Source organism: Diabrotica undecimpunctata, chromosome 8, assembly GCF_040954645.1.
Source record: "Diabrotica undecimpunctata isolate CICGRU chromosome 8, icDiaUnde3, whole genome shotgun sequence".
In the NCBI taxonomy this organism is placed as follows: Eukaryota; Metazoa; Arthropoda; class Insecta; order Coleoptera; family Chrysomelidae; genus Diabrotica; species Diabrotica undecimpunctata.
Genome location: NC_092810.1, coordinates 77317429 through 77331260, shown reverse-complemented (window position 1 = coordinate 77331260; position 13832 = coordinate 77317429). Strand labels below are relative to the sequence as shown.

The 13832-nt window shown below is 31.5% G+C and overlaps 1 protein-coding gene and 1 long non-coding RNA gene across 2 annotated transcripts in view; one reads left to right on the top strand and one right to left on the bottom strand.

Moving 5' to 3' along the window:
- Positions 1–3174, top strand: part of LOC140447710 (uncharacterized) — a 55489-nt gene extending 52315 nt beyond the window's left edge. Inside the window, exon 3 of the long non-coding RNA XR_011951627.1 lies at positions 2277–3174. This is a non-coding gene — a long non-coding RNA (uncharacterized lncRNA). The remainder of the gene's footprint in view (positions 1–2276) is intronic.
- LOC140447709 (glutathione S-transferase 1-1-like) overlaps positions 1–13832 on the bottom strand; it is a 172942-nt gene that overhangs the window by 24074 nt on the left and 135036 nt on the right. The window lies entirely within an intron of this gene.

Genomic DNA, 13832 nt, shown 5'->3' with positions numbered 1-13832 from the left:
TTTGTTTTTCTATTTGTTTTACAATTTTATTATTATTATCTTCTATTTTCTTTTCTAATTTTCTATAATTCTCTTCCAATTTCTGTTCCATTTTTTTCATGTGTTCTTTGACTTCTTTTGAATTCTCTTCCAATTTTTTCATGTCTTCTTTGATTTCTTTTGAATTCCCTTCCATTTTTTTTGTATTCTCTTCCATTTTCTTTGTATTCTCTTCCATTTTCTGTTCCATTTTTTTCATGTCTTCTTTGATTTCTTTTGAATTCTCTTCCATTGTCTTGTTCATCTGCATCATTAATGACATCAAAGCTGCCATATTGACATTTTCCTCTCTTTCTGGATTCATTTCTGCAGTATCTTGTGGAGCTTAAACTAAAATCTCCTCTTGTACAGGTTGTGTTTCTACTTCAACATCTTCTTTATTCTTTTTGCTTCTTGTACCTTTCTTTCCTTGAGACATTTTGAGACTTTACTTGTTCAAATATAATTAAAAATAAAATCTATAATTTTTTCTTTCTAATGATAATTAATTTAATTATATGAGAGCACTTATCTTTCCAAACTAATTCTTTTAAATAAAGAGCCCCACGTTGGGCGCCAAATTGTGATGATGTGTTACTTGTGAATGATGAGCAATGAGTGTTTTTTAATAATATATATATATATATATATATATATATATATATATATATATATATATATATATATATTTTTATACGGTTTTTATCGCGGTTCTCAAAGAATTAGTTTGTAAGCACTTTTTGAAATTATCTTTATTATATCTATTATGAAACACATATATATCTAACATAACCAATGTAAAATTTAAAATAAACTATCTTTAAATTAAAATTCTTATGAAACTAACTAAATTATATTAACAAAATTTTGTACCTTTCTGTCACTGAATGCCTAAATGAACTGTTTTCCACTATATAGATTTTAATCACCACTTAATGTCTTTGTTCTCAGCTTCGGTTATCCTTGTTTTTGTGAAATTCCTTTTTCCTATTATCAGCTTCCACCAATTTAAAATATTTTTCTTCTTAATAGCATTTATATTTATTCTTCTTTTCAATATACCAATATCTAATCACCAAATATACACTCGCGATCATAAAATCCGGGTCACCTTGAAAATCACCGATATTTCATTTTTAACGGGCTTTATCGTAAATAATAATAAAACAAATACAAACTAATGCATGTTTCTGGGAATTGTTGTCGGCTTCGCGGTTTCCTTTGAAACAAAGAATTTCAATGGTGCCGATTTCGCGGGAAAGCGCACACTTCCCAAAATGAACGGTACCTGTAACTGCCGCTTGTTTTAAATGTCTCATTTGTGCTTCGACTTTCTGTTCAAACGCAACGAACAAACGTTTATTATTGCCACCATTAGTGTTTATTAGTGCCATTATTAGTGTTTATTATTGTTTATTTTTTGCCAAAAATACCCTTGACTGTTGTTGAAACGGCACAAATTGTTGGGCTTGTGAAAGACGGTCACACTCAACGGCAAGTCGCAAGAACTGTTGGCGTAAGCCTTTCTACGGTTCAACGAGTGCTTCAACGCTTTCAGGAGAAGGGTTTGCTATCCAGACGACCTGGCTTTAGACGAAGAAGAATGACCACGGTACGTGATGACCGTTTTCTTGTGTTTCAGGCTTTACGAAACCGGACCTGATCTGCGATTGTGCATCAAAATCGTCTACAGGAAGTACGAAATCGCAATGTTAGCGTTGCAACAGTCAGGAGAAGACTTCGTTCTTTTAGACTATCATCTCGGGTAATGGCTACAGGACCGCCACTTCGCCTGGAGCATCGAGTTGCACGACTAGCTTTTGCTCGACAATACGCGCATTGGGGAATTAACGATTGGAGCAAAGAGTTATTCTCAGATGAATCCCCTTTCTGCCTAACTGGATCCGATGGACGTGTAAGAGTTTGGAGGAGAACCGGTGAATGATTTTTACAAGCTTGCATTGCACCAAGAATGCCATTTGGTGGAGGCTCGGTCGTGGCTTGGGGAGGTGTATCTTTCGACTTCCGCACAGAATTACCCTTCATCGAAAATGGGTCCTTAACTGCACGAAGGGACATTACGGAGATTCTGTGTTACGTTGTCTCTGTGGGCTTTTAATAATATTGACGACCAGTTTCTTTTTAATATCTTTTATTAAAGACCAACTAAACTTAATACATGATTATATCTAACGAGCCATCTTTTTCGCTTGCTGTCCGCTGTCCATCTCCTTCACCTGTCACCCATGTTAAGGTAGGTTCACATAACATAACATGCCCCTTTTTTTTACAAAAAAAACTAAACTATCCCAACAACCTAAATCTACCCGCAACACTACACTGCCGCATTACTCTTCTGAGAATGAAAACCTTTTTGGTCTATTTACAATTCGACCACTCCTGGTACAAAATTGATTACTTACATTTGGTCTATGTGACCTATTTAAGCTAACATTTAAATTGTCATAACTTTGATTTGAAATTGATGTATCGTTGTTCATATTTGGAGCCTCATACAAATTGGAACTAGCTGCTGTACTATTTTCATGCTTAACTATCACCTCACTATTTTGTCTACTAATTGTACTGGCAGGCTTTAATATGTGTTGTCTGTTCCTACGATAATGTACACCTTCAGGTGTTCTGACGACATATGATCTTGGAAAAGGACCTATTTCTATCACAGTAGCTGGTAACCACGGTGATGATGGAACCTTTTTATAAAATACATTTTCTCCAACAAACAGATTCGGTAAGTTTCTAGCTGACCTATCATGATATTCTTTTACTTTCCTTTCTTTTTCCTTAATAAATTTGTTATATTCGTCCCTATCAATTGTTTTTGGTATGAGTATTTTTTCACTAACAGGTAATTTCATTCTTAAATTACGTGACATTAATAACTGTGCTGGAGAATAACCACATTCTAACGTTGTATTTCTGTATTGCAACATTCCCTGATATGGATCAGAGCCTGACTCTATACACTTATTAAAAATATTCTTTACAGTTTGAACTGTCCTCTCTACCAAACCATTACTTTTTGGATAATAAGGACTAGAACTTTGATAAGTAATGTCCCAATCTACTAAAAATGACTGAAACTCTTTTGATGAGAATGGGGGACCATTATCAGACATCAAGATCAATGGTATTCCATGTCTCGCAAATATAGACTTCATTGTACTAATGACCTCTTTTACTGAAGTATTATTTAAAGGCGCTATTTCAAAGTATTTAGAATAATAATCTACTAATAATATATATGTGACTTTATTTTAAAAAAAAAACACCAATTTTCTGCCAAGGCAAAGTTGGTATTTCATGTGGTAATAGTTGTTCTGGACTATTTGATCTATGATATTTAATACATGCTAGACACTGTTCAACTTTATTCTTTATATCTACTGTCATGCCTGGCCAAAAAACTACTGTACGTGCTTGTCGAATACATTTTTCATATCCTAAATGTCCTTCATGAAATATTTCTAATATAACTTGACGCAATGATTCAGGAATTATTATTTGATTTCCTCTAAAGACTAATCCATCCACAACATGTATTTCATGATTGAAATTGTAATACGGTTTAACCTCCGTTTCCAATTTATTTTTTGAACTTGGCCAACCTTCATTATAATATCTTATTATTGACTGTAAAACTCTATCAGTTTTGGTTGCTGCCTGTATTTCCATTAATTTCTTTGAAGACACAGCTAAATTGTCAACTAATAAACTTCCATGTATACGTAACTCTTCATCTCCACTATCAGTATTATCTGGACCTTCTACTGGTGCCCTACTTAATGTATCTGCGATGAAAAGAAATTTTCCTGGAGTATAGCTAACTTCTAAATCATAAAGCTGTAAGTTTAGCATCATCCTTTGCAAACGTGCTGGAACCTCAGATAATGGTTTTTTAAAAAGACTGACTAATGGTTTATGATCTGTTTCAACTTGAACTTTTCTACCATAAATGTATTGTTTAAATCTAGTACATCCGAACTGGATTGCATATAACTCTTTCTCTATTTGTGCATAATTTGACTGAGCCTGTGACAAAGATTTAGATGCATATGCTATAGGTTTTTTGTTTTGTAAAATCACTGCACCAACTGCAAATTGTAAACTATCAACTGATAATGTTAAAGGTAAATTGTTATCAAAATATGCTAGTACTGGCGTTTGACTAATCATTTCTTTAAGCGACTCAAATTCTCTTCCATGCTCTTCTGTCCAATGAAAACTAATATTTTTTTTCAATAACAACCTTAAATTTTTTGTACGCTCTGCTAAATTATCTATGTACTCACCTAAATAATTAATCATTCCCAAAAATCTTCTAATATCAGCTACACTGTTAGGAATAGACATTTGACAAATTGCACTTATTTTACTAGAATCTGGACATATGCCTTCTGCACTAAAAATATGACCCAAATATTTTATATCTGATAATAGAAATTTGCATTTGTCCATATTGAATTTTAAATTGAATTGTTTTGCCCTTTCTAGTACTAGTTCTAGTATTTTATTGTGACCTTCCAAAGTTTCACTATAAATTAAAATATCATCTATATATAAACAAACTCCTTCTATGTCTCCAACTATTTCATTCATTACTTTATGAAAAATTTCAGGGGCGCAGCTTATACCGTAAGGTAGTCTTGTAAATCTAAACCTTCCAAAGGGTGTATTAAATGTGCATAGCTTAGAACTCTCTAAATCTAATGGTATCATCCAAAACCCTGACTGTGCATCTAGTGTTGAAAAATATTTTGCTTTTGCTAATTTTGACCTAATCTCATTAAATGTTGGTATAGGATAATGACATCTTTTTATAGCTTTGTTTAAATTACGGGGATCCAGACAAACTCTCAAACTTTTATTACTTTTTTCGACTAAGACTATTGAATTTACCCATTCACTTGCTTCATTGACTTTTTCTATTACTCCCGTAGACAACATTCTGTTTAATTCTTCTTTTAATTTATCATGTAAAGAAAAAGGTATTCTTCTTGGCGGTTCTATTATAGGTTTAATATTTTTATCAATTTCTAAGTGACATACATTAGGTAGACAACCTAGACCAGTAAAAACTTGTTTATTTTTCTCTATTATAGACTCATAACTTACTAGACCAACTCTTTTAATTAATTTTAATTTATGACAAGTATCTAGACCCAAAATTGTTTGACACTCCAAATTCACAATAATGAACTCAATATTTTCTAACCTATTCTCAATTTCACATAACAAATTTACTTTTCCTACTATAGGTATGACATCATTTGAAAAAGACTTTAAATTTATACATGTAGGTACCAGTTCTAACTTTTCTACATTAACCTCATTAAAAATTTTTATTGACATCACATTAGCTTGTGCACCTGTATCTTAATAACATACTACATTTATTTTATTGATTCTGGCTACAATTGACCAATTCTGATTAATACTATTCTGACTAATAGTTTTAATAACAAAACATGGATCACTTCCATTATTCGATGATTGTACTGTACTTTCTCTTAAATTTATTTTATTTACTCTTTTAGTTTGACAACATTTTGCATAATGACCTTGTTTTTTACAATAATGACAAATAGCTACTAATGCTGGACATTTATTTCTATGGTTTTCACCACATCTTTGACAAACTTTTCTTACCACTTGATTATTTTCACTATTCTTACTCTGATTTGCACATCCATTATATCTTGATTTAAAATTCTGACTTGTTACCTGACTTTGACTGTTTGTGTTCGTACCATCTATGTTGTACCTTTGACTATCATCATTTCTCCAACTTGGACCTGGGACTTCATTTCTATACCTTGAATGATTTGAATTGTGACTCTTGTAACTACTATTTTGGTAAAAATTCGGACCTGGACCATCTTTATTCTTCTCTACTTTGTATACCACTGCTTCTGAATTTTTATTTAATTGTTGTGCTTGCATTTGAGTTGTAATTATATTTTGAGCAATTTGTAATACCTTTTCTGTCTTCAGATCTACTTCTTGCAATAGTTTTTGCTTAATTGAATGGTATTTAGGATTTAAACCAATAATGAACATGTCACACACCAAACTTTCTTTTAAAATTCCTAATTCACATGTTAAACTCAAATTCTTTAGACTAGTCATGAAATCTTTAATGGTTTCACCATCTTTCTGTACTCTAGTAAGAAAATAATATCTTTCTACTGTTAAATTTTTCTTCGGGTTACAGTATTTTTCAAATTTCCCACAACATGTAATCCGGAGAAAAATTGAGAGTATGCCCCGTCGTCTGCAAGAGGTCATTAGAGCAAGTGGACTCAATATACGATATTAGTCATTGAAATTTCACTGACATTTTACCACGTTCTGTATTTTCCATTTTTTTCGTATGCTCGTTTTATCAACAATTTGGTTTGTTTTCTGCTTTTTAAATAAAAACAATAAAAAACCGTTTTTTTTCCTTCAAAATAAACATTGATGACAAATAAAAAATACGTTAGCCTAAAAAGAAGGTTATTACTGCACCAGAGGCAAAAATATTGCAGAAACTTGAAATTTTCAAGGTGACCCGGATTTTATGATCGCGAGTGTATTATATAATTTTAATTTGCAATTAATACTTTGTTCCATTATCCAATCACCATTTATACATAACATAATTTTTAATCTTCAATATTTTCTTTATTCTGTTTCTTAATCTTCATTAAACTTACTATATTGAACATTTCACCAGCTGACTGACTGTATTCAATCTTGAACTATATTGAAAATAGGACCGACTGACTGTAACTAAGTGTCTGACCGACTTCATACTAACTGACTGGCCATTTTGAATCCAAATCACCAAGTATTTATACCTTTTCAATCTTTCAGAACCATCTGGTAAGAAATCCTATTCGATTTGTTCCATTTCCTCCATATCTGAATTTTCTGGAATAGTCCATTTCGCAAACAAGCTATCCTTCGTGATCTAGAGAATTCCTTACTTTTCTATCGAGAATTTTATCGACATTTAGGCTTTTCAGATCAGAATATAAACTTAAATCATTAACTATATATAAACACATTTTAAACTAACACTTAACCCTATTTCACATTCGCAAATTATTAATTTCTCTAACTGTCATTTATTTGGAGTAGGTATATTTGGTTGCCTAATCACATGGCTCACTTAAATATATTTACAATATTATAATTATTAAAATAAAACTTTGTACACTTATTATATGCTAATTTCTTAAGAATACCCTCATATAAATAATTTTTATAAAATTCTCTAGTATATAACTTATAAATTATTTTCTTTAAACACCAATCATCTCAATATATATATATATATATATATATATATATATATATATATATATATATATATATATATATATATATATATATATATATATATATATATATATATATATTTCATCCATAAATCATTCTGGCATCATGTTTGGTTAAAAGTAACGGGTTATGATATATTGCACCTACCTATTGTATCTAATTTTTTTTTCTTTCTAGTTCAACTTTGTAAGATATTTTGTCTTTTTTAGCAGCTCTAGCCCCTTTTTATTGACTCCAACCCATCAAAAACATTTATATATTTTTCCAAACGAGTCACAAGTACTTCTTTTTTCTTACTCTTATATATATTTATATATATATATATATATATATATATATACATCCTACTATCATTTTCGCATCGACACATTATGCTTTTCCCATCAATTTAGCATCGTCTTGCAAAGTAGCATCTGTATATCGACGCTACTTTACAAGACCTCAATAACTGTTTTCCTGTACTTGTTACAAGAATTTTAACCATCTCATTGATTAGAGTTTTGATACCGTGTTGGTATTTTAAAATATCCGCTTTCTCTTTTTATCCCTTACTGAGTTATATAAGTTTATTCCAGAAAATGTTTGAGTCTAAAATGATGGTACAGTGAAAATATTATATATATTTAGTTCAGGGTTTTACCGTTTACTCGCTGCCATTATATACATGAAAATGTATATCCCACTTTCATTATCAATCATTTTAGCATCAGAAATTTGGCATCGCTGTTGAATATAATATTGCCCACAACGAAATAGTAAATTTAAGAATATATATATATTTTTTTCATCCACAAATCATTTTGGAATCATGTTTGGTTAAAAGGAACGGGTTATGATATATTGCAACTACCTATTGTATCTTCACTCCAATTCGTCCAGTCGCGACGTACAGCCCCTCAAATGATAGGATTTAACCAATAAAATACAATAAGACAGAAAAATCAAATATAGCAGCATGTCAAAAAGGCCTTAATTATATATTTTCGTTTCTATAAGTCCAATCGTGACGTACAGTATCTCAAATGACAGGATTTAACCAATTGAAAACAATGAAATAAAAAAATGAAATACAGCAACATGTCCAAAGGGCCGTAGTCACGTATCTTCGGTCCTATTAGTCCAATCGTGACGTATAGTACCTCTAATGATAGGATTTAACATAAATAATACAATGGGATAGAAAAATCAAATGCAGAACAATGTCAAAAGGGCCTTAGTTGTGTATCTTTAGTTCTATTAGTCCAATCATGATGTGCAGTACCTTAAATGAAAGGATTTGACAAATAAAATACAATGAGGTATAAAAATTAAATGGAGTAGCATGTCAAAATGGCCTTAGTTATGTATCTTCGGTCCCATTAGTCCAATCGTGACGTACGATACCTCAAATGATAGCACTTAACCAATAGAATACAATGACATAGAAATCAAATACAGCATCACGTCAAAAGGGCGTTAGTTACGTATCTTCGTTTTTAGTGGCCCAATCGTGACGTACAGTACCTCAAATGATAGGATTTAACCAATCGATTACAATACCATAGAAAAATAAAATACATCAGCTTGTCAAAAGGGCCTCAGTTATGTATCTGCGGTCCTATGAGTCCAATCGTGACGTTTCGTACCTCAAATGATAGAATTTAACTAATAGAATACAATGAGATATAAAAATTAAATAGAGTAGCCTGGCAAAAGGGCCTTAGTTATGTATCTTTGATCCTATTAGTCCAATCGTGACGTACAGTACCTCAAATGGTACAATTTAACCAACAGAATACTACGACGTAGAAATCAAATACATTAACACCAAAAGGACCTTAGGTATATATCTTTGCTCCTATATATGTTATGTCAAAAGAGCCTTAGTTGCGTATCTCCGGTCCTATAGGTCTAATCATGACATATGGAGCCTAAAATGATAGGATTTAACGGAGATAATACGATGGTGGAGAAAAATTAAACATGGCGGCATGTAATAACACCTTAAACTGGCAGCAATAAAACGAATTAACGCACAGAAGTGTGTGACATATTACGTGACAGGATTATTAGCGAATACCATACGATTACGTCATGCATATCTTTACATACGTCCACTTTTAGTTAACTACTTAGTATGTATTCAGTACTTTGCTTTACGGTTGTTGAGGCATGGGCTCTTAAACAGAAGAATGTTAAAAATCTTGAAAGCTTTGAGATGTGGTGCTACCGCCGTATACTAAAAATAAGTTGGGTGGATAAAATTACAAATGAAGAGGTAATACGCAGAATAAATAACGATCCAAAAGTTATACTGAATATAAAAAAGAGAAAACTTGAATAGTTTGGCCACCTGATGAGAGGACAAAAGTACACATTTCTGCAAAATATAATGCAAAGAAAAATCCAAGGACGCAGAAATCCAGGCCGTATAAGAATGTCCTGGATGAGAAATTTAAGAGAGTGGTTTGGCTGTACCACTAACGAATTATTCAAAACAGCAGTAAATAAAATTAGAATCGCCCTAATGATATCCAATCTCCGATAGGAGAGGCACTTAAAGAAGAAGATATGATAAACTCGAAAAATCTCCAACGTTCACTGTTAGACATATGCCTCCCGTTCAGTGCACACATTTACTGCTACTTGACGCTGTGATGAAAATGAGATAGGATTTAACAAATAGAATGACAGAAAACTAAACAAGACAGTGTGTCAAACGTGGAATGCGTCGCAGAACGTGAAATATTAGCGTAAAATATCCATTTAATTTTTTTCCTCAGTTGAATAATTCCTGCTGGTATTTGGTCTAAGCTTACTTCTTTTCCCCATTCAAGCTGTTTCATAGCTAATTCTACTTCCTCTTTATAGTGCTCTGTTCATCTGTTTTGGTAAAACATAAAACAGTTGTTTCAGATATCTTTATCGCGTTTCCTTTTTTTATCGATGAATATGCTGTCGTTTTCATCTTCTACTATTTCATATGGAGCTACACGATTAACAATTCCAAATCAAGAAAACACAAATAACACTCAGAATTATATTATACAGCTAATAGTCGAAAAATGAAGAGCAAGAGATAGATAATCAGACAATTAAGATCAGCGCTACATGATGCACGCAATTCCACATTTGAACACTACATTAGTACATTGTCTAAAGAAAATCATTCACTATGGATAGCAACAAAAACACTTAAAGAGACCTGAACAATACAACCCACCAAATAAGAAAGATGAAGTTAGTTGAGGAAGATCAGACCAGGAAAAAATGTCAACATTTTCAGAATACCAGATAATAATAATCAAGCAATAGAACACTGAAAACTTTTGTTTTTAACTGTACGCCCGTGAATGACATTATTTTTTAAATAACAGTTAATATTGCACTTTTTTATTGTATTTTTTCATCTTTCAAGATAATTCTTATAGGAATATATTTATATATAACATACGGTCTTATGGTCTTATTACGGCTTTTTAGATTATACGACCTAAATGTATCTTGTACCGCACTGCTAATTGAGAATTATGTTTGTAATGCGATAAGAGGTCCGGATATACGAGACACCAGTGACTCATGCCGCACTGATAAAAATCCAACAGGAATCTGCATTTCTATAAAAAAAATAAATTACTTTGTTTTGTGTATTAATTTAGTTTAGTTTAGTCGAACAAGAGTTGCAGTAACAGATTTTTCTAAATATAGAATGTAAACCATATTTCCAATGCTTTGTGAAAGAGAACCAGTTTATAATATTCCGGACGACGTAATAACACCTTATTTTAGAATATTGGTCGTTGAATTGAAATCATTGTTCAAGAAACGAATTATTCATGTGCAGATGTTTTACTATAAAAACATGTAAAACCAAAATCTCGATTAAAAAAGTTGCAACCAGCTACTCACGATGAAACTTAACCCCATAATTGATTTTACAAGTGATAAAATGGGTCGACAAAAGACCAGCTTTAATCCTTACAACATTTAAACATAATAGTTGTATCTTGGTTTAATCAAATGAAAAGAAAAATTATACACAAGTACTAAAACCACAAACTATTCTCGATTATAACTTGGTGAAAAAGAGTGTTGATTTTAGTGATCAAGTGGCTTCTTACCAAAGCCCAATACGCAAAATTCTGAAGTGGTACCGGAAAGTGGCAGTGGAATTAATATTTAATGCCGCATTTAATACCGTAGTAGTCAATGCTAAGTTGCTAAATAATAGAAAACGTAAAAAAAGCGACAACCTATCCTTATGTTCAGACTGGAGTTCGCGAAAGCATTTGCAATTAAAGAAATGTTGTAACCCTCACGACCAGTTACACCCAAAAATACCATCTCAGGCAAAGCGATGTAGATAATACAAAGAGAAGAAAGTGTACAAGATGTTACAAACTTTTAAGAAGAAGCATGACTAGTAGAAAGTTAAAACATACTGTGAAGAATGTGATGGCAATACTGCAATATGTCTAGTGTGCTTCATTGAAGCACATTAAAAAATAATTTTTCTTATACAGGAACTATTATTGAGTAAAAACGTATTGTGCCTCAAGTGGCCTATAGTATTGGAAGTCGTAAGTTGATAGTTTCTAGTAGAACGTTTTTATTGTTAATTACCTCCGTAAAAGTGAGTTATAGTATTTATAAAAAGATGGATGTAAATAATATGCCTTCGACATCTAAAAAAGCTAGATGTGAACATAAACGTAGATTGACCACTGCTGAATTACAATCATTGTTAGAAGCATCTGTCGAGGACGATGTAGATTAAATGAATGATGGAAGTGACTCTGATTGACTCTGACGAAATATTTGCACAAAGTCGTTCAGAAAAATCGAGGATTGCGTTTTGGAAAGAGACAACACAAACAGAATTTAAGACTTTTCTCGGACTTATGTTCCATATGGGGACAATTAAGATGAACCGTCTGAATGAGTACTGGAAAAGTATGGGTAACTTCTATAATAGTGTTGACTTGACTAGATAATTGCTCATAGCCCATATTAAGAAATAAGCGAATAGACAATCCTCACTTGTCAAAGAAACTGAAAAAACGTGAAGTGATCTAAAAACTAAAAAGTCCCCTATTCAAACTGTTTTTAATAAAAAATTTAATAATATGTTTAAGTTTTTTTAATATACCCTAAAACTGAAAGCGCAAAGAATCGATTTCAAGTTACAAAATACTTGTAGAGTCATACTGTTTGGACAAGTACGGTTGTTTAAATAATCGGTTTCTGTCATAAACAAATTGAATAAATTGTAAAATATTTTTTGATCTGCTTGATATTTAGCACACTTTAATAACTGATCAATTGCCATAATTTCAAGTAGCTATATTACCTGTCGTTAGGCAAAAAACAAAGTTATTAACATTTATAAATTACTACAAACATAATATCTTAAAGTTTACGGTTTTTTGAAATTATATCAATTATTTATGTATTTAAATTTGGTATTTCTCTACATAAAAAACTTTTTATGGTCTACAACTTTTATTTGAATTATTTTTCTTTAGAATGTATACAAAACGTTTTATAAGCAAAAAATTTTTTTTTGCCTTTTAAGATTGTTTAAAAAAACAAAGCAAAATCAAGTGTACGTCTTTACGAATTTTTCGTCAGCTACCCCTCATACTATTTAGAATTTAAATTTCTATATAAGATTTTTTTAAACTATTTAGCGAGGTTCCGTGAATTCTTATGGCATGGTCAAATATTATTTTGTTTATGTGATTAAGCCACAATTATTGGTCGTTATTGAGATGAAAATTACATTTTTAATTAACTAATATTTAACGTTTTGATTTCCACTATTATTTTACAATAACTTTGTTTATTGTACAAATTATGTAAACATGTGTATACACATTTTGTACAAAAAAACGTTTTTTGAGAACGATTTCCGGAATGGAAATCAAAATTTCAAACATTAACAGGATCACAACCAATAATTAAGGCCCCAATACCATAAAACCATAATATTTATCTCAAACTATTCATCATAGCTTCGACTAAACAGGTTGTAAATTGAAATTTATGTAAAATATTCCCCTACACGATTCTCTGGGCAAAAATATCTAGGTTGAATAAATATAACATCTAAACGAAGAAAAAACCCGTTGAGACTGCAACTTGTGAGCAGGTAGTTTCAATGTCGTTCTTTGAACTTGAACCCAAAGCGATCGATATTTAGGTATCTAAAATATTATTTTAAGGATTAATACCGGCAACATCTATTGGCTCTAAAATGATGCCAAATACAGTGATTTTACCGCTCGATGTTAAAACGTAAGTATGACGTAAAAAATTAAATATATAAAAAAAATCGGAATATTGAAAAACCGACAACAGTGCCAAGCCTACAAAGGTGCACTAAACGAACATACACAATTTATAAATAGAAAATGATAGCAATTCTTGGTGATGCTAAATTACTGCAACGTGAAAAGAGTTTTAAAGGATAGCGGGATGTATATATA